This window comes from Enhydra lutris, unplaced genomic scaffold, assembly GCF_002288905.1.
Source record: "Enhydra lutris kenyoni isolate GAN:26980312 unplaced genomic scaffold, ASM228890v2 scaffoldscaffold6, whole genome shotgun sequence".
Taxonomy (NCBI): Eukaryota; Metazoa; Chordata; class Mammalia; order Carnivora; family Mustelidae; genus Enhydra; species Enhydra lutris.
In genome coordinates, this window is record NW_019154090.1 from 13156990 (window position 1) to 13182657 (window position 25668).

A 25668-nucleotide genomic window follows, 5' to 3' on the forward strand; every position below is an offset into this window, starting at 1 on the left:
GTTGGTTGGACGGCTGCCTTCGGCTCAGGTCATGATCCTGGAGTCCCAGGATCGAGTCCCGCATCGGGCTCCTGGCTCCGCGGGAGTCTGCTTCTCTCTCTGACCTTCTCCTCACTCATGCTCTCTCTCACTGTCTCTCTCTCAAATAAATAAATAAAATCTTTAAAAAAAAAAAAAGAAAAAAAAAGAAACAGCAATGGAGCAATTCAGTATTACTGCAGAAAAATCTAAAAAACTAACAAAACCACTTCATAGTGTCCAGAGACTAAAATTCAGAATAGGGGCTCCTGGGTGGCTCAGTTGTTAAGCATCTGCCTTTGCCTCAGGTCATGATCCCAGGGTCCTGGAATCGAGCCCCATATCAGGCTCCTTGCTCAGTGGGGAGCCTACTTCTCCCTCTCCCACTGCCCCTCCCCCTGCTTGTGTTCCCTCTCTCACTTTCTCTGTCAAATAAATAAAATCTTTAAAATAATAATAAATCAAAAAATAAAATAAAATTCAGAATAAAAGAAGTTTGTATTTTGTTTCATGCATATATTATATTAAAGAGTTGGGGGGAAAAAAGAGAGAGAGCATTGGTTTTGTTGTAAAAAACTTTTTTTTAAGGCCATGTAAAAATTAATTAACTTATGGTTCTTGTCCCGCTCTTTTGAACAATTACAAAATCTCCAAATTGACGCACATGATTTGGGGTCCAGCTATTTAAGAGTAACCACGTGGAACTCTCAGTGGGCACTTACTTCCCTTTAAGTGGTCACTATAATTAGTCAAGGTCAAAAGTTAGCCATGCGTCCTGGGAGTCCTGGAGGGGGTGGGCGGGGAAGTCATGGTGAGTCATGTGACTGCTTCCTCGGAATCCTTGAATTCTCTGAAAATGCAGTGATTGGGAAGGATTATGGATATTCTACTTAGGCCATACGTAATTTAATTTTGGAGTGGTGAAATTCACCCGGTCTTCTAAATGTTCATTGAATAAAATTTAAGTAAGCCTTTGAAAATTAATGGACTTGTCCACTGAGTTATTATTCATAAAAGTCTCTTTAGCTCCAAGCATAGGATCTGGCCCATATTTGGTGCCCAATGAATTAATCAAGTTGTGACTTGAATGTGAGTTAATTAGACACCTAAAAGAGAACGCGTCCCTAAGTCTGCCCACAAGCTCCATCTCCGTTGCCGCCTCATGGCCTCTGGACTTGCAGCTCAGCCTGATGATAGGATTTTATTTTCTTCTTTGCCTAAGACAGTCACTGTCTATTGATTTATCTTCCCAACAGCCATTTTCCTCTTCTCAGGAAACAAACACTTATTTCTTCTTTTCTTTCTAAAATTCTCTCCATCCCCACCCCCATTCCATGTGCCTTTGGAGGGCTGATTTCATTCCAGGCTCCAGAGAGGGACATGTGCCTGCGTCTAATTCATCAACATGGTTGGTTGGTCAGATAGACATGTGACCCAATCTGATCCAGTCAGGGCCGATCCCTTTGTTTATTTATTTTTAAATAGATCTCATTTTTTTAGAGCAGCTTTGGATTCAGAGTAAAATTGAGAAGAAAGTACAGAGTTCCTGGATTAACCTTCCTCCCCTACCGCATATACTTCCCTTGCTATCTCAAAATCCCTCACCAGAACGGTACATTTGTATGATCAGAGAACCCACATCGATACATCATCATCAACCGAAGTCCATAGTTAACATTAGAGTTCACGCTCGGTGTTGTAGAGTCTATAGGTTTGGACAAATATATAATGACATGAATCCACCATTATAGTATTCTACAGAATTGCTTCACTGCCCTGAAAATCCCCAGTACTCCTGTTCCTCCCTCTTTCCCCCAACCTCTAGCAACCACTGATCTTTTTTACTTTCTCCAGAATGTTTTAGCTTTTCCAGAATGTCATATCGGTGGAATCATGCAGCAAATAGTCTTTTCAGATTGGCTTCTTTCACTTAGTAATATGCTTTTAAGATTCCTCCAGGTCTTTTCCTGGCCTGAGATGTCATTTCATTTTAGCTCTGAATGGATATACCATATTCACGTACTGAAAGAAACCTTCCAAGTCTGGGCAATTAGGAATAAATCTGCTATAAATACTCATGTGCAGGGCTTTGTGTAGAGGTAAATTTTCAACTGATTTGGGCTTAACCAAGGAATACATTGTTGGATTGTATGGTAAGAGCATGCTTAGTTTTTTTTAGTTTGTTTGGGTTTTTAAAGATTTTGTTTCAGAGAGAGAGAGTATGTGTTCAGTAAGGGGAGAGGCAAAGTGGGATGGAGAAGAAGAGAATCCCAAGCCAATTCTGCTGAGCACAAAGCCCCACATGGGCTTGATCCCACAACCCTGAGACCACGACCTGAGTCAAAACCAAGAGTCAGACACTTAACCAACTGAGCCACCCAGTCTCCCCAAGAGTTGTTCTTAGTTTTGTGAGACATTGCCAAGTGTCTTCCAAAGTGGTTTTACCCGTTTTGCATTCCTGCCAGCAATGAATGAGAGTTCCTGTTGCTCTGCTTCCTTGAAAGCATTTGGTGTTGTCAGTGTTTTCGATTTTAGCCATTCTAGTAGCTGTTTAGTGGTATTTACTTATGGATTTACTTTGTATTTTCCTGATGACATATGATGTAAGGCATCTTTTTGTATGTTTATTTGCCATCTGTATATCTTCTTTGGGGAGGTGTCTGTTCAGGTCCTCTGTCTTTCTGTTTTTTGGTTTTTGGTTTTTGTTTTAAGTCTGGTTGTTAGTTTTCTTACTGTTGAGTTTTTAAGAGTTCTTTGTACATTTTGGATTATAGTCTTTTACTAGATACAGTACCCCCCCCCCCCTTTATCTGCAGTTCAACTTTCCCCAGTTTCAGTTACTTAAGGTAACTTCGGTCCCAGAGCAGATGACCTCCCCTTCTGATATATCCTTAGAAAGTCAGTAGTACGGGGCGCCTGCGTGGCTCAGTGGGTTAAAGCCTCTGCCTTCGGCTCAGGTCATGATCCCAGGGTCCTGGGATCAAGCCCTGCATCAGGCTCTCTGCTCGACAGGGAGCCTGCTTCCTCCTCTCTCTCTGCCTGCCTCTCTGCCTACTTGTGATCTCTGTCTGTCAAACGAATAAATAAAATCTTTAAAAAAGAAAGAAAGAAAGAAAGAAAGTAAGTAAGTAAGTAAGTAAGTAAGTAGTACGGGCATCTGGGTGGCTCAGTTGGTTGAGCAACTGCCTTCGGCTCAGGTCATGATCCCAGAGTCCTGGAATCCAGCCCCACATCGGGCTCCTTATTCAGCAGGGAGCCTGCTTCTCCCTAGCCCTCTGCCTGCCTCTCTGCCTACTTGTGCTCTCTTTCTGTCAAATAAATAAATAAATAAAATAAAAAACAAAAAAAGTCAACAGTAGCCTTACACTACATCACAACGGCTGCATCATTCACCTCACTTCATCTCATCACGTAGACATTTTGTCATCTCACATCTCCCCAGGAAGAAGGATGAGTAGAATACAGTATTTTGAGAGAGACCATATTCACATAACCTCGATTATGGTGTGTTGCTATAATCACCCTTTATTATTGTTAGTTATTTTTGATCATCCCTGACTGTGCCTAATTTATAAATTAAACTTTATCACAGATACGTATAGGAAAAAACATGGTAAATATGGGGTTCGGTACTACTCGTGGTTTTAGGCATCCACTGGCAGTCTTGGAACGTATCCCTTGTGGATGAGGGGTGACTACTGTATGCTTTTGCAAACAGGTTCCTCCAGGCTGTGGCTTGTCTTCTTGTTCCTTTGACAATCCCAACCTTGTGTTGGATCATCCAGGAGAGTGGTGCTCTCTCTGCTGAGGCCACTGACATGAGGTAGAAGCCAGGAGCGGCTGGCAGCCATCTTACAACCACAGAGAAGAGGCAGCCCGAGCCTGGAATCAAGAAATAAATGAGAAGAGACAGCTCATAGACCAAAAAAAAAAAAAAAGAAAAAAAAGAAAAAGAAAAAAAAGGGAACAAATGGCTCATAACCATATAAAAATAAGATCTACTCTTAGGAGAAATGAATTCGAAGTGATAAAGTTGCGTCGTTTTTTATCTATCAGACTTCCAAAATGAAAACATAATTATAACGCACTGTGTTGCTCGGGGTGTAGGGAAAATGGCCGTCGATTAGACTCAGGTCTGGATGTAAGTAAGAGACACGTGAGCAACTGGGGACTTAAGTGAGTTGGAGTTGATGTCTCTCATGATGTAGAAGTCTGTAGGTCAGCCCGTGAGAGCTGGTATGGTGCGTCCATTTTCCTCAGGGACCTGGTTTCTGTCTGTCTGCTGACTTTCTCTAGCTTGCCATTCTTATAGTCACATGACTCGCAGTACTGGCTGGAGCGCCATCTGTCCCATCTGCATCCCAGGCAGCAGAAAGCTGGGAGAGAGAGGGGAGAGCACACCCTTTCCTTTCTGGAAGCGCCCACTCGCTTCCACTCACATCTCATTGGCTGGAGCTCGGTCATGTGACTATATCTACCTGCAAGGGAAGATGGGAAATTTAACTTTTACTCCAAGTGGCCATCTACTAGAATAGAAACTGGAGTCCTGTTAATACGAAAAAAGATGTTGGGAAGTGAGTAGGTACTCTCAACACTGTTAGCAGTAGTATAAATCGGTATAATCTTTATACCCTTCCCTGTTGGTTTTCAATAAATTGTTTCATTTGATTCCCAGCACATCTCATCATCAGTCCCCCCACTTTTTTTCCTGGTAAGGAAACAGAGACAACAGATGAACCAGCTCAGCCAAGGACACTGTATTAATCAGGATTCTCAACAGCTAGTGATTGGGATGGAGGCCCCCCCCCATCATCATCAGGCTTCCTGCTTAGCAGGGATTCTGCTTCTCCTCTCCCTCTGCCCCGCCCCCCACTTCATGCACCTGCACTCTCTCTCAGATAAAGAAAATCTTTAAAAAGAAAGAAAGAAAGAAAGAAAGAAACCCAAATTCAACTGTGAGAACTCACAGGCTCACCTGACTGCAAAGGTCACAGGTAGCACCAAGTTCAGGTATGAATGGATCCAGACAGTGAGTCAGGACTCTCTCATCATTCATCTCCTGGTCTGTTTCCTGTGTGTTGGCTTCATTCTTGGAAGGCAGTTAACCTCCCCACTCTACCACCAACGCTGTACAGTTTCATTCTTTGATAGGCCTTCCCCATACAGTGGCCCTTAGCAGATACAACCCCTACATCTGATCACATCATGGTGAAAAAAAAAGAGCACTAGTTTTCCATTATTTCTAGTAAACATCCCAGAACCGACTCTCACTGGACGGCCTTGGGTCACATGCCCATCTGTGAGCCGATCCCCAGGGCCTAAGATGAGCCAGGCTGGTGTCCAGGCAGAGCTGAGTCACTTGCTTATTCTTAGAGCCCAAGGGTGGGGGTCAGCCCCACTGGAACCAGAGAGACTGACTGGGGGAGGGGAAATCCCCCCGAAAACCTGGGGCATAATTTCCAGAAAGAGGAGAGGTTGCTCGATAGACTAAAGCATGAACATCTGCTGCTAGGAGCAGCATAGTTGGGCGGGGGGTACTGCATCAGCAGTGCAGTGCCCAAGTCCTAGCTCCCAGGGCACCACAACCACCCCAGCTCTCTCTGTTGCCTAGGAACTCACTTTTAAGAAATCACAAAATGTAAACACAGACAAAAGGAGAAGTACTCAGGGGAGAATCACACACGAAGGGGAGAGGTTCTAAGGCCCTGGGAAAACGCTCAGCTCTGGGGCTTCCTTACCTTATTCACCTTGTCAGAAAGTTTTAAAACCTGATGAATTACATTCCCAAGGACTGAGAGAATTTGCGGATGTGATCAAGAACATGCTGTCAGAAACCACGGAGACTGGGGATGGCTGGAAGATTGGAGCCAGGCGAAGTTACACGGTTTTTAGGAACTGCATCATAGGGGCGCCTGAGTGGCTCAGTGGGTTCAAGCCTCTGCCTTCGGCTCAGGTCATGATCCCAGGGTCCTGGATCAAGCCCCGCATCGACTCTCTGCTCAGCGGGAAGCCTGCTTCCTCCTCTCTCTCTGCCTGCCTCTCTGCCTACTTGTGATCTCGTTCTCTGTCAAATAAATAAATAAATAAAATCCTAAAAAACAAAACAAACAAACAAAAAACCTGCATCTTAGAGCCCAAGAAGAGAAAGGAGATTCCCTGATGAGCAGGAAGCCTGACACCGGGCTTGATCCCAAGATCCTGGGACAACGACCCAAGCTGAAAGCAGATGCTTAACCAGCAAAGCCACCCAGGAACCCCTCAGCTGCTTCTCTTTAATCCCTATTCCTACCCCCAGCCCCAGGCAACCACTAAGCTACTTTCTGTCTTTGCGGATTTGCCTTTTCTAGATATTCTGAGTTTTTTTCTTAAGATAAGAATTTTTTTATTGCTTTTAAAATATTTTGGTTCTAAAAGCAAGACATTTGTGGTAATGAGTGCAAATGACACAGAAGGGGATAAAGTAAAATGTGAACGTTTTTCTGGCAATCCTGCCTTTTAGAGAACTACTGTTAACAAATCCCTGCGTACTTATCCCTCCTGATATTTTTGCCTCAGTCATCTTAAACACCAGTTAGATCATTTAGATCATCTCAGACATCACACTGTGCACATCTCTACTATATATGTTATTTTATTTTATTTTGTTTATTAAGTAAACTCTCCACCCAATACGGGGCTTAAACTCACAATCCTGAGATCAAGAGCCCCATGCTCTACGGACTGAGCCAGCCAGGTGCCCCTCTACTGACTGTGCTTAGGTAGCCCTCCTCTTCTCTGGATAATACTACCCATATTTTTCCTGTGTAAACTGTCTTTCACCCACCTTCAGTCCTTATAGACCAACTCTAGGAGAGAGAATTGTGGCTCAAGCATGGCCAATTACCTCCTCCGGGAAAGCTTGGGGGCCACCTGACTGGCTCAGTGGGTGGAATGGGAGACTCCTGGTCTCCGGGTTGTGAGTTCAAGCTCCACGTTAGGTGTGGAAATTACTTAAAAATAAAATCTTTGGAGGTGCCTGGGTGGCTCAGTGGGTTAAAGCCTCTGCCTTCGGCTCAGGTCATGATTGCAGGGTCCTGGGATCAAGGCCCACATCGGGCTCTCTGCTCTGCGGAGAGTCTGCTTCCCTTCCTCTCTCTCTCTGCCTGCCTCTCTGCCTACTTGTGATCTCTCTCTCTGTCCAATAAATAAAAATATTTTTTAAAAATAATAATAATAATAATAAAATAAATAAAATCATTGGGGCGCCTGGGTGGCTCAGTGGGTTAAGCCTCTGCCTTCAGCTCAGGTCAAGATCTTAGAGTCCTGGGGTCGAGCCCCGCATTGGGCTCTCTGCTGGGCAGGGAGCCTGCTTCCCCCTCCCCCTCTGCCTGCCTTTCTGCCTATTTGTGATGTCATGTGATGTGATGTGTGTCAAATAAATAAATAAAATCTTTAAAAAAATAAAATATTTTTAAAATATTTTATTTATTTGACACAAAGAGAAAGATCACAAGTAGGCTTAACTGTGAGCCATGCTGACACACTTAACTGACTGAGCCATGCAGGCACCCACTTTAATGGTGTTTAAAAAAACAGGTTGTAACTAGCACAGCATTGGGCAGGAACTAGAGCTGCCGGTGACAACTCTCTCTCTCTCTCTCATGCATACACACACACACACACACACAGACACACACATGCCCCTAGCCCACTTTTTTTTTTTTTTTTTTAAGATTTTATTTTTAGGGAGCCTGGGTGGCTCAGTGGGTTAAGCCTCTGCCTTCGGATCGGGTCATGATCCCGGGGTCCTGGGATCCAGCCCTACATCAGGCTCTCTGCTCGGCGGGAAGCCTGCTTCCTCCTCTCTCCCTGCCTGCCTCTCTGCCTCCTTGTGATCTCTGTCTGTAAAATAAATAAATAAATCTTTAAAAAAATTAATTTCTGGGTTATGACTAATATTTTATTTATAAGCAGACTAGACTAGACCAAAATGGAACAGAAAATAAAGGGGAGCAGGGGGACGCCTGGCTGGCTCAGTCAGTGGAGTGAGTGCGTGACTCCTGATCTCAGGGTTGTGAGTTTGAGCCCCAGGATGGGTGTAGAGATTACTTAAAGAAATAAAATCTTTAAATAAATAAATAAATACATCATATTTTTTTAAATGATGGAACAACATAGAAAGTACCAGAATGCACTAAATGACATATGTCAAAAACAATGCATTTATTTCAGTATGTGTGTAAACACATGTATGCTGGGTCATAGTATAAAATTTCCGTTTTACTATGGATCGTTGTCCAAAAGTTTGAAAAATACAGCTACTGACCGTCCTATTATTACCTAACTTTTTACATGGGCCTGTTTTCTCTCATAAACCAAGCACTGAACTTTCAAGGGATCAGGTATCCCTTTAAACTTGTTCTTTTGGTGATAAACTGCTCTTCCCACTATCAAAACAACAAAAACAGGAAGCTTTGATTCAGTTTTAGTAAAACTTAAGTGTCGTTCTAGGTCATTTTGGTTTTTTTGTTAACATCAAATACTTTAAATTTTGAATAAGATAAGGGAAAGGGGGTTGGGATCCGTTCTCATTCCGACGGCGGCCTTGCTGGCTTAAAGAACAGAAAGACCAACAGGTGAGGCAAAGGTCTTAAATTTAAGTTTACAGAAGCCCTGGCTTTTCTAATGTTCTTTAAGAAAAAGCAAGAACATTCCTAGTTTACTTTGGAGTTTTTCATGAGCTGTTTAATTTTTAAAAGTCCTTAAAAAAGAAAAGTCCTTATGGGGGGGTTGTCTGACTGGCTCTGTCAGTAGAGCATGTGACCCTTCACCTCCAGCTCATGAGTTCAAGCCCTACATTGGGTGTAGGGTTTACTTAAAAAAAAAAAAAAAAAAAGTTCTGATGGGATACCCATTTAATATTAAATAGCCTCTTCTAGGTGGCACCTGGGTGGCTCAGTGGGTTAAGCCTCTGCCGTCGGTTCAGGTCACGATCTCAGGGTCCTGGGATCCAGCCCTGTGTCAGGCTCCCTGCTCAGTGGGGAGCCTGCTTCTCCCTCTGCCTGCTCCCCTTTCCCATGTTCACTCTCTCTCTTTCTGCCTCTCCCTCTCTCCCTCCCTCTCAAAAATAAATAAACATTTTTAAAAAATATCTTATCTATTTATTTGATAGAGACCCCAGGATCATGACCTGAGCTTAAGGCAGACCGACTGAGCCACCCAGGTGCCCCAATAAATAAAATCTTAAAAAATGGGGCGCCTGGGTGGCTCAGTGGATTAAAGCCTCTGCCTTCGGCTCAGGTCATGATCCCAGGGTCCTGAGATCGAGCCTCACATCGGGCTCCTTGCTCAGCAGGGAGCCTGCTTCTCTCTCTGCTTCTGCCTGCTGCTCTGCCTGCTTGTGTTCTCTCTCTCTCTCTCTCTCTCTCTGACCAATAAATAAATAAATAAAAATAAAAAACAAACAAAAAAATATTTAAAAAAAAAATAATCATCATCATCATTAGAACAAGAATCTAAAAACTTTACATAAAGGGCCAAATAAATATTTTAGGCTTTGTGCCACCTTTTCCTCTGTGTCTCAGCTCTGCAATGGTAGGCCCAAAACACAAATGAATGAGCGTGGCTGACTTTCAATTCTCATTATTTGTGGACACTGAAACTTGAATTTTATGTAATTTTCATGTATCAAAAAAGTTATTCTTTAGATTTTTTTCCCCTGATGATTTAAAAACAAAAACCCAAACTTAGCTCACTGGCTGTGCAAAAAATGTGTTAGTGAAAGAATTTGTCCTCTTCTCTCTTCCTTCCTTTCTTCCTCCCTCCTTCCTTTCTTTTTATTTAATTATTTGGGGGTTTTTTGTTTGTTTGTTTTTAAAGATTTTATTTATTTATTTGACAAATGGAGATCACAAGTAGGCAGAGAGGCAGGCAGAGAGAGAGGAGGAAACAGGCTCCCTACTGAGCGGGGTTCGATCCCAGGACCCCGGGATCATGACCTGAGCCGAAGGCAGAGGCTTCAACCCACTGAGCCACCCAGGCAACCCTTAATTATTTGCTTTAAAGTAGGCTCCATGCTGGGCATGGAACCCAATGTGGGGTTTGAACTCATGACTGGAACTCAGATCAAGACCTGAGCCAAAATCAACAGTTGGTCACTTAAATGACTGAACCACCCAGGTGCCTCAATTTTTTAATTTTTAAAATATTATTTGTTTGTTTGTTTAATATATCTGTTTTTTTTTTTTTTTAAGTAAGCTCTACATCCAGTGTGGGGCTTGAACTCACAACCCCAAGATCAAGAATTGCGTGCTCCACCGACTGAGCCAGCCAGGCACCCCAATATGTTCATTTTTTAAATTTAAATTTTAATTGTTTGCAGCATTCAAAAAGTACAAAAGAAAAAAAAAGTCCCCAACCCATCTTTATCAGACTTTTTGATCTTTATCAAAATGGAAGGTTAGGGGAACCCGGGTGGCTCAGTGGGTTAAGCCTCTGCCTTCAGCTCGGGTCATGATCTCAGGGTCCTGGGATCAAGCCCCACGTCGGGCTCTCTGCTCAGTGGGGAGCCTGTTTCCCCCTCTCTCTGCCTGCCTCTCTGCCTACTTGTGATCCCTCTCTCTGACAAATAAATAAATAAAATCTTTTTTAAAAATTGGCAGGTTAGAAATGGCCCGTCGGTATCATGTTAATTTTCATTTCTCTTATGATGAGTGTGAGTTGCCTAGGACTGCAGTGACAAATGACCACAAACTTGGTGGTTTCAGACAACAGAAGTTTATTCTTTCACAGTTCTGGAAGCCAGAAGACAGAAATCACGCCATCAGCAGGCGGTGCTCCCTTGAAAGACTCCAAGGATGAATCTTTCTCAGCCACTGTTAGCTTCTGGTTGGTGCTGGGAATCCTTATTGTCCCATGGCTTGTAGATGCATCCCTCCAATCTCTGTCTCTGTCTTCACGTGGCCTTTTCCACTCTGTGTCTGGGCCTCTTTGTCCAAATTTCTCTCTTCTTACCAACATACCAACATACCAGTCATTTTGTATTGAGGGCACAACCTCATTCAGAATCACCTTGCTTTAACTTGCTAACATCTGCAAACACCTTATTTCCCATAGGAAATAAGTCCCAATTTCAGGTTCCAGGTAGACATGAATTTCTGAGGGACACCATTCAACCCAGTAACATAGTAGATTTGGAATCTGCTCCTGTTTTATCTACAAACGAACCATGGTAATCACACTCATCACTGTTTAGATACCACGCGCTCACGTGATCATTCAAAGTCTTCTTGGGCCTGCTTGCTCTCCCGGCCCAACATACAACTCACATAAAAATGGTGGCTCCAGGGGTGCCTGGGTGGCTCAGTTGGCTAAGTGACTGCCTTCAGCTCGGGTCATGATCCCAGGGTCCTGGAATCGAGTTCTGCATCAGGCTCCTGGCTCATCGGTGAGCCTGCTTCTAACACTCCCACTGCTTGTGCTCTCCTGCTTTCTCTATCAAATAAATAAGTAAATCTTAAAAAAAAAAAAAAAAAAAAGGTGGCTCCAGGGGATTCAACCCCAAGCACACAATGTAGCCTGATGTTATCCACAACTGAGTTTTATCCAATGGAACACAACTTTGGGCACCTAGAAAGGACTAAGCCTATGTGTGATTGAGTTGAATCAAAATTCGAGGAAAAGAAGTATCCCTCTAAAACAATGATAGCTAAAATTATTATTATTATTATAATCACATTATTATTATATGACATTTATGAGTGTTTACTAAGAGCCAAGCACCCCTCAAAGCCCTACATGTATTAATTCAAGTAAACTAGGAAATGGCAGGAGTAGGATTTAGACCTAGGCAATGGGACTCCAGGCCACTCGGCTAAACTTCTTGAACGTACCTAAAAGGGAGGGAGCAAGTTTTCAATCTCAGAACTAAGTGTTATTTTGTTTTTTAACTCCCTCTGTTAGATTTTAAAATCTATTTAATGTGACATTGATAAATTAATTAATAATAAATTTAATAATTAAATTATATAAATTAGATATTACATAAATTAAATTGTTAATATAACAAAACATTAATAAATTAATACAATCTATTTAATGTGACATTAAATACAATATACTAACTCAGCCTATGATTTTGAATACTTTCTTCCCATAAAGAACATCCCATAAATGACCATCGCCCTGGGCTTTTATTTCTTTTCTCTTTCTCCTCTTTTTCTTTCTGTCTTCCTTTCTTCCTTTCTTTCTTTCTTTCTTTCTTTTTTTCTTTTCTGTGCTCCACTTCCTCTGCACACTCTTCCTTTACCCTAAGTTGCTACTTTAGATCAGGAAGATTAAGAAGCCATAAATAACTTTTCTGTGAATTATACTACAGGAAGTTCAACCTGATCAGATCCTGCCCGGCAGTGGTAAAGCAAAAACAAAGCAGTACAAAACCCAAGTCAGGGTTTCTGAGCACAGAGACCGGTGACAAAGTCAGTTCCAGTTCTTGCAACACTCCTTGAGACGGGCTGTGCTGCAGAATGTTAAACACTGAGTAAAGGATCAAAGCCCCTGCTTCTTTGCGTATAACGCACGGCTGGAAAAAAAAAGTGGGACACTTGAAGGATCTGTAGTTGAATAATATACTTATGTGTTACAGGAAAGTCGCCAGTTTCAGTGCTTGAAAATGCATCACTGATCAGTAATTATGTTCTCCTTTTAAGATATAACGAACTTGGACGCCTGGGTGGCTCAGTTGGTTAAGCAGCTGCCTTTGGCTCAGGTCATGATCCCAGCGTCCTGGGATCGAGTCCCGCATTGGGCTCCTTGCTCGGCAGGGAGCCTGCTTCTCCCTCTGCCTCTGCCTGCCATTCTGTCTGCCTGCACTCGCTCTCTCTCCCTCTCTCTCTCTGACAAATAAATAAAATCTTTAAAAAAAAAAAAAAGATATAACGAACAGTAGGGCACCTGCGTGGAGCAGTCAGCTGAGCATCTGACTTTTGGGTTTTTTTTCCTTTTTTTCTTTTTTAAAGATTATTTATTTGACAAAGAGAGAGAGAGATCACAAGTAGGCAGAGAGGCAGGCAGAGAGAGAGGGGGAAGCAGGCTCCCTGCTGAGCAGAGAACCGATTCGGGGTTTGATCCCAGAACCCTGAGATCATGACCTGAGCCGATGGCCATCCAGGTGCCCCATGACTCTTGGTTTCTGATCAGGTCGTGATCTTAGGGTCCTGGGACTGAGTTCCACACTGGGCTCCCCACTTGGTGGGGAGCCTGCTTCTCCCTTTCCCTCTGCCTGCTGCTCCCCCTACTTGTGCTCACTTTCTCTCTGCCAAATGAATAAAATCTTTTTTTTTTTTTTTAAGATTTTATTTATTTATTTAACAGAGAGAGAAAAAGAGACCACAAGCAGGGGGAAGAGCAGGCAGAGGGAGAAGCAGGCTCCCTGCTGAGCAAGGAGCCCAATGTGGGACTCGATCCTAGGACCCTAGGATCATGACCGGAGCTGAAGGCAGACGCTTAACTGACTGAGCCACCCAGGCGTCCCAAATGAATAAAATCTTAAAAAAAATTTTTTTTTAATATGTATATATAAGACATGTTGTGCCTGGCATATAGCAATGGCTTAATTAATGCTTATTGTTAGTATATACCATATAATGATTAAAATAATGTATATCATCATTATTATTAATTATTTTGCTATTGTAAGAGCTCTCACAACAGACCAGGGCCTTCTAACATCCCTAACTGTCCGGTATTGTTAGCAATGAACCCTCCCACTGAGCAATGACCTCGTCCCAACCATGATGTTTCTATGGGCCTTTCATCTGACATCCATATTTTTATCCAAAGGAAAACATTTTCTGAACAGAGGCCTTTAAGCAGTTGTGTTAATTACCTGTAGTTGAAATGTCTACATGTTTGGACTTGCTGCTTGTCAGCTGGTTGAAAGTTTGCAGACAAGCTTGTCTGTAAGGTATGTAGCTCAGGAGCAATAAAGAAAAAGGAATTGAGGTAATGCCACCAGGTTTCACATTCTATGCATTTTTCTTCTGCTCCTTCAATTACAGAAACACACATGGGGTAGTAGTGGGGGTGGGAAAGCCAGGCTCCCTCTGGGGTCAGCGGAGCCGAATGTGAAGACGAAGGTCGTGAAGTTGAATGCTTGAGACCATTTCTGGAATAAGGAGGCAGGCTGCAGTCTTAGCTCTACTTCTTACCTGCAGTGGTTCCTTCTAGAAGTCATTCAAGCCCTCTGCTGCCTTGATCTCAGTCCTGGACCTGTTCAGTCCCAGGGAACAGATTCTGGGAGGGAGGTTTGCAGGTAGACGGTTTACTGGGAAGAGTTCTTGCAAACGACACCTGTGAAGGGGTGAGGGGAGCTAGGGGTGGCGAGGGAGAAATCGAATTAGGAGGCAATTGCAGTGGAAGCCTCAGCCAACCCCCTGTGGGGCCATAAAGGGGAGATGGCCCTCAGACAAGCTCAGGAAGGGAGGCTGGCTGCTTGGCCTTTGTATCCTTGCCTCAACCAGGCATTGGACCCGGCAGTGGTCCTTAATGCAGGGAGGGTGCCGATTTGGCCCCCAGAGAACACTCAGCCATGTCTGGAGACAGTATGGTTGTTGCTGCTGCAGGAGGGGTGCTACTGGGTGTTTAGTGGGAAGAGGCCAGAGATGCTGCTGAGCCCCCAGGCTGGTCCCCAGGACAAAGAATTATTGTCTCACCATGTCAAGAGTGCTGAGGGCTCTCAAGGATGAAGGCTGCCCTTGAAGAGAACTTGTCATCTTAGAGCAGCTTCCTTTAAGCTAAGGGCAATTTCTGAAGAATTCACTAGAACTGTGAGTCATCAGCAGCCAAAACTCCCGGCCTCCGCTGGGGGAATAAGTGACTGGTCCTGAAGGGGTATATGGACGCCACATCATGGCATCCACGACATCCTTTTTTATTTTTTTTTTTTAAGATTTTATTTATTTATTTGTCAGAGAGAGAGAGGGAGAGAGAGCAAGCACAGGCAGACAGAATGGCAGGCAGAGGCAGAGGGAGAAGCAGGCTCCCCGATGAGCAAGGAGCCTGATGTGGGACTCGATCCCAGCACGCTGGGATCATGACCTGAGCCGAAGGCAGCTGCTTAACCAACTGAGCCACCCAGGCGTCCCGACATCCTTTTTTAAAAAATCAACTTGTTAGGGGCACCTGGGTGGCTCAGTCAGTTAAGCTTCTGCCTTGGGCTCAGGTCATGATCCCAGGGTCCTGGGATCCCTCCTTCTCCCTCTCTCATTCCCCCTACTTGTGTTCCCTCTCTCGCTGTCTGTCTGTCTCTCTGTCAAATAAATAAAATGTTTTTAAAGATTTTATTTATTTGAGAGACAGAGAATGAGAGAGAGAGAGTATGAGAAGGGGGAGGGTCAGAGGGAGAAGCAGACACTCTGCTGAGCAGGGAGCCAGAGGTGGGATTCAATCCTGAGACTTCAGGATCATGACCCAAGCCGAAGGCAGTCACTAAACCAACTGAGCCATCCAGGTGCCCCAATAAATGAATCTTTAAAAAAAAAAAAAAAAATCAGGACACCTGGGTGGCTCAGTGGGTTAAGGCTCTGCCTTCAGCTCAGGTCATGATCTCAGGGTCCTGGGATCGAGCCCCACATCAGGCTCTCTGCTCATCAGGGAGCCTGCTTCCTGCTCTCTCTCTGACTGCTTGTGATCTTTCTCTCTGTCAAATAAATAAATAAAATCTTAAAAAAATAAAAATAAAATCAACGTGTCACTATGCAAGTAAAACTTGAATCCCATCTCCTTATAAAAAGTATAACAGGGGCTCCTGGGTGGCTCAGTGGGTTAAGCCTCTGCCTTCGGCTCAGGTCATGATCCCAGGGTCCTGGAATCGAGCCCCACATCGGGCTCTCTGCTCAGAGCCTGCTTCCCCTCCTTCTCTCTCTGCCTGCCTCTCTGCCTGCTTGTGATCTCTGTCTGTCAAAGAAATAAATAAAAATCTTAAAAAAAAAAAGAAAAAGTATAACATTCTAGGGGCACCTGGGTGGCTCAGTGGGTTAAAGCCTCTGCCTTTGGCTCAGGTCAGGATCTCAGGGTCCTGGGATCAAGCCCCGCATCAGGATCTCTGCTCAGCAGGGAGCCTGCTTCCTCCTCTCTCTCTGCCTGCCTCTCCGCCTACTTGAAATCTCTGTCTGCCAAATAAATAAATAAAATCTTAAAAAAAAAAAAAAAAGTATAACATTCTGGATAGACAGACCAGGGTTTCTCAACGTCCTCAGCACTACTGGCAGTTCAGGCTAGACAACTCTCGGTTGTGAAGAAGACTCTGTGCTCCCTGTGTTTTCAGCAGGATCCCTGGCCTCCACCCAGCAGATGCCAGAAGCCCTTCCCCCTCCCCCACACCCTTGCCCCCACACCCCTTGTGACAACCAAAAATATCTGGACACTTTGCCTCCTGTGGGAGGGCAGAATTGCATGTGATTGAGGATCATTTTTCTAGGTAAAATTTAAAATAGCCCTATTTTTTAAAGTAATAATAAGTTAAAAAAATAATAATAATAAAACAGCCCTTTAACTAAAATTCCTAATCTTGGGACCCTCCCCAAAAATGACCACTACTGTAAGTTTGCAGTAGATCCTTCCAGAATTCTTTGTATGTATTTACATGGATACATATGCAACCATAAAAAATAGTGTGTGGTGTTTTTCATTTTTTTGTATTTTTTTTTACATCAATGTAATCATTTAACCATGGAAAATAGATCATATCTTTGTTCCATTTTCTTTGGAAAATGCTTGAATTTCATTCTGGACACCACCCTTCCCCTGCACTACCTTATGGAAAGCTGTGGGCACCCAGCTCTAGGAACAGGCCTACGGCATAGACCCAGGTTAATCCGTGTGAGCCATTCTCCTGGCTCTCATTCTTAGGTCAAGGATGGGCACTGGGCTCGAGTTAAGCTAGTGAGAGGCTCGATTTTCTGGGACATCTGGAAGAGGAACTCTCTCCCTCCCTGTTTGAACATAACTAAATCATAAAATAAAATCCTAACTGCTGTAACTTTGACGGGCACTTTGGGCTCATGGAATTGGAAGCGATCTTCTGTGTCTAGCTGCTGTCAAAGGAGAAAGACCAGACAAATTGAAAGGAACCTTGTCCTTAGGGCACTTGGGTGGCTCAGTTGCTAGGTGCCTGCCTGTGGCTCAGGTCGTGATCCCAAAGTCCTGGGATCGAGCCCCGCATTGGGCTCCCTGCTCCATGGGAAACCTGCTTCTCCCTCTCCCAGCACCCCCTACTTGGGTTCCCTCTCTCACTGTCTCTCTCTGTCAAGTGAATAAATAAAGTCTCTAAAAAAAAAAAAAAGAAAGAAAGACACCTTGTCCTTCAGGAAAAACATCAAGCCCCTGAACCAAACCCAACCAAAAGCCCATGTTGCCAAGGATTTTTGCAAGATGAGAAACAACGGTCTCCAGTAATCCCCTCAGCCAGTCAGTATTAGATTCTCTGTTACATTCAACCTAACATGTTCTAAATGATCCCATAATCCAAAACGTGAATATACCGTACTGTACAGAACCATTCCCCTACTCAAGGATATATCAAAGATATTTTCAGATATTTCATCTCCTATTTCTCACTGTAACAATCCACTTTTTAATTCAGATTTTTCTTTCTTTAAATGCTTTGGTTTTTTGATATTAAAGAGATCACTCATTAATTCATTCCCAAAACATATTATGAATACTTGCTGGGAACAATGCCAGACCCCTGACCTCGGAGTTTTCATTCTTATAAGGTAGATAACAAACAAATAAAATACACTGTAAAACATGACAAAACAGCATGAAAAAATAACATAACACAACAATCCATTACAAGACCATGCAACTGGGAAGTCTATGTGCAAAGTGGTTGTTTGTGTGTTTGTTTTTTTTAACCAGCCCATGTTTCTTGGGGTTCAACCTCATGCAGTTTGAAGGCTCTATTTTCTAGGAGGAACTCAGTCGAGAACTCTGGGCATATGTGACAGTCTCGGGGTGATGTTTCGGGGTGTGACTGCAGGTTGAAAGCCCCAAGGAGGTGAGAGCTCCTTATCAAGCCATTAGTGCCTTTTAGCATTCTTCTCTTTTATGAACGTGGCCAGGGAAGGGTTTATTAATTTCCTCTTTCATTCAGTCTGATCACCGTCATTAATTAAGGCAGCTGCTATGGAAATAATCAGAGCATTTCTGAATCAAAGATAGATTGAAACAAGTTTAGGGCAAGGCTTTCAAATCAGAATCCCGAGTGGCCAAAAATGCCCTGTTAAGAATGTGAAGAATGTTAGCCGTTGCTGCGACAGGAGAATGCGAACTCTGCGACGGTGTTATTTGAAAGTGGGGAGAGCTGAGCTGGACTCTTCATGCTGTTACATTGAGAAGGAAAAGGGATCTAGGACTGTTGCTTCTTGTTTACAATGTATTACATTGTTCACTGGTCTCTATACCTCTTGACATTAAAAAATAGATCAGTTGGGGCACCTGGGTGGCTCAGTGGTTGAAGCCTCTGCCTTCGGCTTGGGTCGTGCATGATCTCAGGGTCCTGGGATCGAGTCCCACATCGGGCTCTCTGCTCAGCAGGGAGCCTGCCTCCTCCTCCTCTCTCTGCCTGCCTCTCTGCCTACTTGTGATCTGTCAAATAAATTTAAAAAAAAAAATCTTAAAAAAAAAAAATAGATCAGTTTCAGGGTGCCTGGCTGGCTCAGTCAGTGGGACAAGGGACCCTTGATCTCAGGGCTGTGGGTTCAAGCACCATGTTGGATGCAGGTGAAAGGGAGGAGGGACGAGAACAAGAGGGGATGGGGCTGTCCGGAAATCACGCCACCGCTCAGCATCATGACGCCCTCCAGTTAAGCATTTTAACCTGATTGCTACAGGGTCGTGGAGTTGGAGTGTCCCTCCCTTCCTGCCTCTGGTCTCTCCGCCATGTGCGCCCCTGTGGCTGACAGGAAGGAAGCAAAGGCCTGCCTGTGACACCCAGCAACCGCACACAGTGCTCATCCCCTCTCGAGTAGCCGCCTTCATCAGGCACTGCCCCTGCCTCCGTCTCATCATGTGGGGGGACATTTTAAGCCACCTGAACTCACATTTGGGAACCCCAGCCGACGGCACCCCTGGAGCGGCCTCTCTCTGAGTGGTTAGAGAAGCTATAGTCTGGTTTTCCGGCCCTGATTTCGGGTGGGAGCTGCCGAAATTGGCGCCTGCTTTCTCGCCCAGCACGGGCTGCTGTCAAGTCCCTACTGCGTGGGGACAAGTCACACATCAAGAAAGAACTGCTAGATGAGGCGCCTGGGTGGCTCCGTCATTAAGCATCTGCCTTCGGCTCAGGTCATGATCCTGGGGTCCTGGGCTTGAACCCCACATCGGGCTCCCTGCTCAGCGGGGAGCCTACTTCTCCCTCTCCCACTCCCCCTGCTTGTGTTCTCTCTCTCTCACTTGTGTCTCTCTGTCAAATAAATAAAGAAAATAGCAAGGAAGGAAGGAAGGAAGGAAGGGAGGGAGGGAGGGAGGAAAGGAAGGAAGGGAGAGCTCCTAGCATTGACCAGTGCAGGGGCTGGGGGACCCTTGAGGAAGGAATCTGGGAAGAAAGGGGGGGAGCAGATTCTTTGACCTATCTAGATGTCTGCAGGACCAAGGGGGGAGAGTGCCAGGACCTGGACCTGGATGGAAAGTCACCGAGATCTGACGAGAAAAGAGAGTCATGAATCAGAAACACCTGCCTTAGACATTTTCATGTCCCATGTGCATTACCCCCCAATGTGGCTGAGTCCTGCTGTGAAAATCACCGAGTTCACAATCCTATGAGGACAAACTGCCTCTTTAATCTCCACGAATACGGTCATCGATAATGCTGGAGACCTTCTGTTTTTCCTAATCCTGTGTCTTTCCTTTCCTGGGGGTATGAAATGATGGCCAAGAAGTCTGGACCGGGACGAAGCATTGCATGTTGCCATTTTACTGGGCCGGGACCAAGCAGGGTTTGATTTTCCCTTGTGAGGGTGATGATTATTGTAGTGGAAATCACTACTCGGGCATTTCCTAACACTCGCCGAATATTTTGGGAGGCTATTTCACGCTTTCCCAAATATTTGCATTCATTTTCCGATTTGATCACTACCACAATCAGGGGAGGAATCTTTGAGCTTGTGTCATAATCTCTGAGCTGAGCTCTAGGTGATAGCACTTGTCCTAGGAACCAGTGTGTTGGGTATTAAAGCAAGATTGGCCAGCACCTTATATGACTAAGAATCCCCACACTTGGGGAACCTGGGTGGCTCAGTAGGTTAAGCATCTGCCTTTGGCTCAGGTCATGATCCTGGAGTCCTGGGATCAAGTCCCTCGTTGGGCTCCCTGCTCAGCAGGGAGTCTGCTTCGCCCTCTGCCTCTGCTGCTCCCCCTGCTTGTGCTCTCACTTTCTCTCCCACTCTCTGTAAAATAAATAAATAAATAAAATCTTTTAAAAGAAATTTAAAAAGGGGCACCTGGGTGGCTCAGTAGGTTAAAGCCTCTGCCTTCAGCTCAGGTCATGATCCCAGGGTCCTGGAATCAAGCCCCGCATCAGGCTCTCTGTTCAGCAAGGAGCCTGCTTCCCCCTGCCCTCTCTCTGCCTGCCTCTCTGCCTACTTGTGATCTCTCTCTGTCAAATTAAAAAAATAAAAATAAAAAAAAAAGAATCCCCACCCTCATAGAGCCCTGGTTTTACTTCAGAGGGTGCATAGTTTGGGAAAAAGTCAATCAGCTGTCCAGATCTCAATTCCTTCCCTGACCTACAAGTTCCCCCTCTCTGGCCAAAGCCTGTTCTGACTTCTTGGTGCAAACTGGCCCTGCGCTCTGACTCCTGACCTTTGAACCGCTTCAGCCTCCCCTTTGGCAGTGATGTGCTGGTGAAGGGCTTTCCAGGACAGGGAAAACATCCTGATTTGTAGCATTTGCCAGCTCCTGTGGTGGAAATATTTCTACCATAGCTGCTTTTAAGCAACCTACATTTTAACAACTTGCTCTTAAAGATTCCGGTATTTTGAGGGCCCCTGGCTGGCTCAGTCGGTGGAGCACGCAACTCTTGATCTCAGGGTTTGAGATTAAGTTTGAGCCCCATGTTGAGTATAGAGATTACTTAAACCTTTAGGGGCACGGGCATGGCTCAGTCCACTGAGTGACCAACTCTTCGTTTCGGCTCAGGTCACGGTCTCAGGGTCTTAGGATTGAGCCCCAGAGCCCCACTCTGTGCTCAGCAGGGAGTGTGCTTCTCTCCCTCTCCTCCTGCCCCTCCCCCTACTTGTGCATGCACATGCACACTCATGCTCACTGGCTCTCTCTCTCTCTAAAGTAAATAAATAAATCTTTGGGAAAAAATAAAAAATAAAATAAAATCTTAAAAAAAAAAATTCCTGAATTTTGAACAATTGGTTCTCTGGAGCAAATACAAGCCCATTCTGGCACACTATCATCTATGTCTGAAGCAGGAGCAACGGGGCTCCTGGGTGGCTCAGTGGGTTAAGCCTCTGCCTTTGGCCCAGGTCATGATCCCAGGGTTCTGGGATCGGACCCCACATTGGGCTCTCTGCTCAGCAGGGAGCCTGCTCCCCCCTCTCTCTCTGCCTGCCTCTCTGCCTACTTGTGATCTCTCTCTCTGTGAAATAAATAAAAAATCTTTAAAAAAATTTTTTAAAAATAAAGCAGGAGTAAGGATATCACTATATTCACTACAGCACTATTTGTAGCAGCAAGAAGTTGGCTACAACCTCAATGTTCATTAATAGGGAAGGCTCTAAGAGACACAAAGGGACGTTCAAACGGTCACCATAGCCATTTAAAAGATGAGGCAGCTCTCTGCATAGAGAACCATCTCTGAGAGAGATGACTGAATGAGGAGAGCAAGGCATAGCACGGCATAGTAGTGAGCACAAAGGGTTCATATAGGGGTCAAGAAGGTAAAGCAAATGAGTGAACCCAGCTAGCTGGAGACAACAGGGAATGGTGGGGACTGGGGAAAAATGGAGACCATGTACTTAGCCACTGGCAGCAGCATTTGGTTGCCATGTGGGAATGAAGAGCTATCATTTATTCCTGGGTATTACTATTATTAATTTGACAGAGAACGACATAGCAAGAGAGGGAACACAAGCAGGGGGAGTGAGAGAGGGAGATCGTGACCTGAGCTAAAGGCAGACGCCCAACGACTGAGCCACCCAGGCGCCTCTCTGGGTCTTATTTTTTTTTTTTAACTTTTTTTTTTTTTAAGATTTTATTTATTTATTTGACAGAGATCACAAGTAGGCAGAGAGGCTGGCAGAGAGAGAGGAGGAAGCAGGCTCCCTGCTGAGCAGAGATCCCAGTGCAGGGCTAGATCCCAGGACCCTGAGATCATGACCTGAGCCGAAGGCAGAGGCTTTAACCCACTTAGCCACCCAGGTGCCCTCTGGGTTTTATTTTATTATTTTTTTTTAAGATTTTATTTATTTATTTGACAGACAGAGATCACAAGTAGGCAGAGAGGCAGGCAGAGAGAGAGGAGGAAGCAGGCTCCCCGCCGAGCAGAGAGCACGACGCGGGGCTTAATCCCAGGACCCCGGGACCACGATCCGAGCTGAAGGCAGAGGCTCCAACCCACTGAGCCACCCAGGCGTCCCTGGGTTTTATTTTTTTAAGGGAAATAGGAAATGTAGATTTTTATGTAACATTTTTCTATGCTTCAAAATACTGCATGGACCAAACCATGTATGTCTACAGGCTGAACCTTGCTTATAGATTGCAGCCCAGAGCGAGCTCCCACTATGAAAAGAAACTAAAGAATGTTGAGTTTATACACATTTTTGTAGGCCATCTGCCCCAGCCTGTGGTGGTGGTGGCAGGGGATTGGGGGTGTCTTTATGTAAATTTGCAAAAGTTTCCCTCTGAAAGGCAAATTAGAAAAAATTTCCTTCTGGACCAGAGCAAAAACTGAATTTTAGCCCTCTTCAGCCTGATGCATTTGTGCAGTGCACTGTCTGCATAACCGTGTTGACCCTGCTTGTAAATTGGACTTCAGCTTGGGATGGGTGGGTATCCTCCAAGGGGTACCTGGTTGGGTCCCATCCCAGGGCTTTCTCCCAGCATCTGCTGCCCAAGTATATGCTGTGGGCTGGGTTCCGCCTTGGCCCAGCACTGGAGACTTCCGGAAGTTTCTGCTACAACCTCCACCCAGGCCCAGCCAAGGCTTGCCTGTACACCTCACCGCAGGGTCACCTCAAGCCTAGCCATCATCTACCCCATGGCAGGTAGCATGCCGGAATGTCCTGGGAGTGCACCCTGGGCCTGCTCTCTGCCTGCCCTTGCCTCTGTGCTGTCTTTCATCAGCAGCAACAGCTTACAGCCCACCCCTCTCCCTCCCTTCGTCAGAATCAGGTGTGGGCTGAGGCCCTCCTCCCTAGCGTTCCCTCCATGGCACTCTCTTTCCCCTCCAGGCCTTCAGTCCTCTGATTTTCTCTTCCCCCATTGCCATCCGCTAAGCCAGAAAACTGAGCCACCAGGCTCCCTCTCTCCGCTTCTTAATTGTCTTCAAGCTTTTCAGTCACTTGGGGAGTCACTTGGGGAGCAGACTCTCCCCTGAGCAGGGGGGAGCCCAATGTGGGGCTCAATCCCAGGCCCCTGAGATCATGACCCGAGCTGAAGGCAGACACCTAACTGACTAAGCCACTCAGACACCCCTCAAGCCATTTTCAACATACTGTATAGATACTTGCACATTTTTTTCCTAAATTACATTTTTGAAGTAGCTGAAAGGATGTAATGTTGGCACATCATATATATTGACATCTTAAAACAGTTTCTTCGCTCTGAAATTTTCCCCACAGAATATCAGTACCATAATAGTTTGTTTTCCACCATCATCTATTTTTTAAAAGCAGTGAACAATAGAATAGAAGTTTTACTTGGTCCTCTTTGCCAATAAAATCTTCAAATATATACTTTTTAAATTTATTTACATAATCTCTACGCCCAGTGTGGGGCTCAAACTCACAAGCCCTAGATCAAGAATCCCATGCTCTACTGACTGAGCCAGGTAGGCACCCCTAAAAACAAAATCTTTTTAAAAAACAAAACAAAGGGGAGAAGTGTGACTCTCCTTTGTAAATGGATAGATGGGGTACTGGGCAGAGGGCAGTGGGAAAGAAAATCTGGCAAGAAAGATATAAAAAGAAGCAGAGGAGCTATAAAGTGATCCTCCTAAACTCTCTTTGGGCTCCCGAGGGGCACCAACACCCCGGTTTGAAGCCTGCTGTTCTAAATCACGTCACCCTTTCCCACAAGGGCTCCCAGCCTCATGCATTACCCTATTATCAGAGAAGGAAGAAGGCTTTCTATGCTTTGCAAGAACCTCTATTGTCTGTGTACTTCAGGCTAGCCTTTGGATGCTGGGCTATGGAGTGTCTTGTTCTAGAACAAATTATTTTAACACATGGGCTTAATATCTCCAAAGCACACAAGCATACACACACACACATAGTTATGCTTTTACTAGCATAATATATTTCAAAAATATGTTTCAAAAATGAGAAATCAGGAATAGTGAATGACTCTGGTCAGAGGGTCTAGGACTTTATTTATTTATTTATATTTTTCATCTATCTATTTTTTTTAAAGATTTTCTTTTTCGTGATCTCTGCACCCAACGTGGGGCTCAAACTCACAACCCTGAGATTAAAAGCCACATGCTCCACTGAGGCAGTCAGGCCCCTTTTTTAATTTTAGGACTTAATTTTAATTTTAGGGCTTTTATTTTTAATTATATGACATTTTGTTACAGTTTGAATATTTTTCATACATATAGATAACTTTTTCAGTGACAAAAGAAAAGTAAGCTTATAGGCATATCACGCAAAGAGCCTCCTTTTTTGTTTCCCTTTTGTGCTAATGTAATACATACATGGTATGACAGTTAATTTTGTGTGTCAACTTGAGTGGGCCATGTGTCCATGTTATTCTGTGTGTTTCTGTGAGCGTGTTTTTAGATATAATTAACATTTAAGTCAGTAGATTGAGTAAAGCAAATTGCCTCCACCGTGTGGTGGGCCGCATCTAATCAGTCGATGGTCTAGATAAAGTAAAGATCGACTCGCTCCTGAATAAGAGAGAATGCTCCAGCCTGGTGGCCTTTGAGCTAGGACATCACTTCTCCTGGGTCTACCACAGCCTGCTGGCCTTTGGACTTGAACGAAGACATTGGCTCTGCACATTTTGTGTTGCCAACCTCCTGTACCGTGTGAGCCAATTCCTTATATAGATTATATACATATACTATAATATAGTAATACACACACGCATCTCCTATTGATTATTTCTTTGGAGAATCCTAATACACATAGATATTTTTTCTTTACATTTTTTAAAAATGTTCTTTTTTTTCTTTTTCTACCCTGCTTTTTTTGAGATGTAATTTATACACCATATAATTCATCCCATTTTAAGTGCACGATTCTATGAGTGTGGGCAATTGTATCCAGGTGTGTAACCACCACCACTATCAAAATATTTTGTTCGCATGCATATAATTTAAAAATCAAACAAAGCTATCTATCAGTCATGATTCATTTTGGCTATGAGTGACAGACAATGCAAAATAATGGAAAGATAATAACCTAGAGGAAGAAGTGAACCGCTATTGAACAATTCACA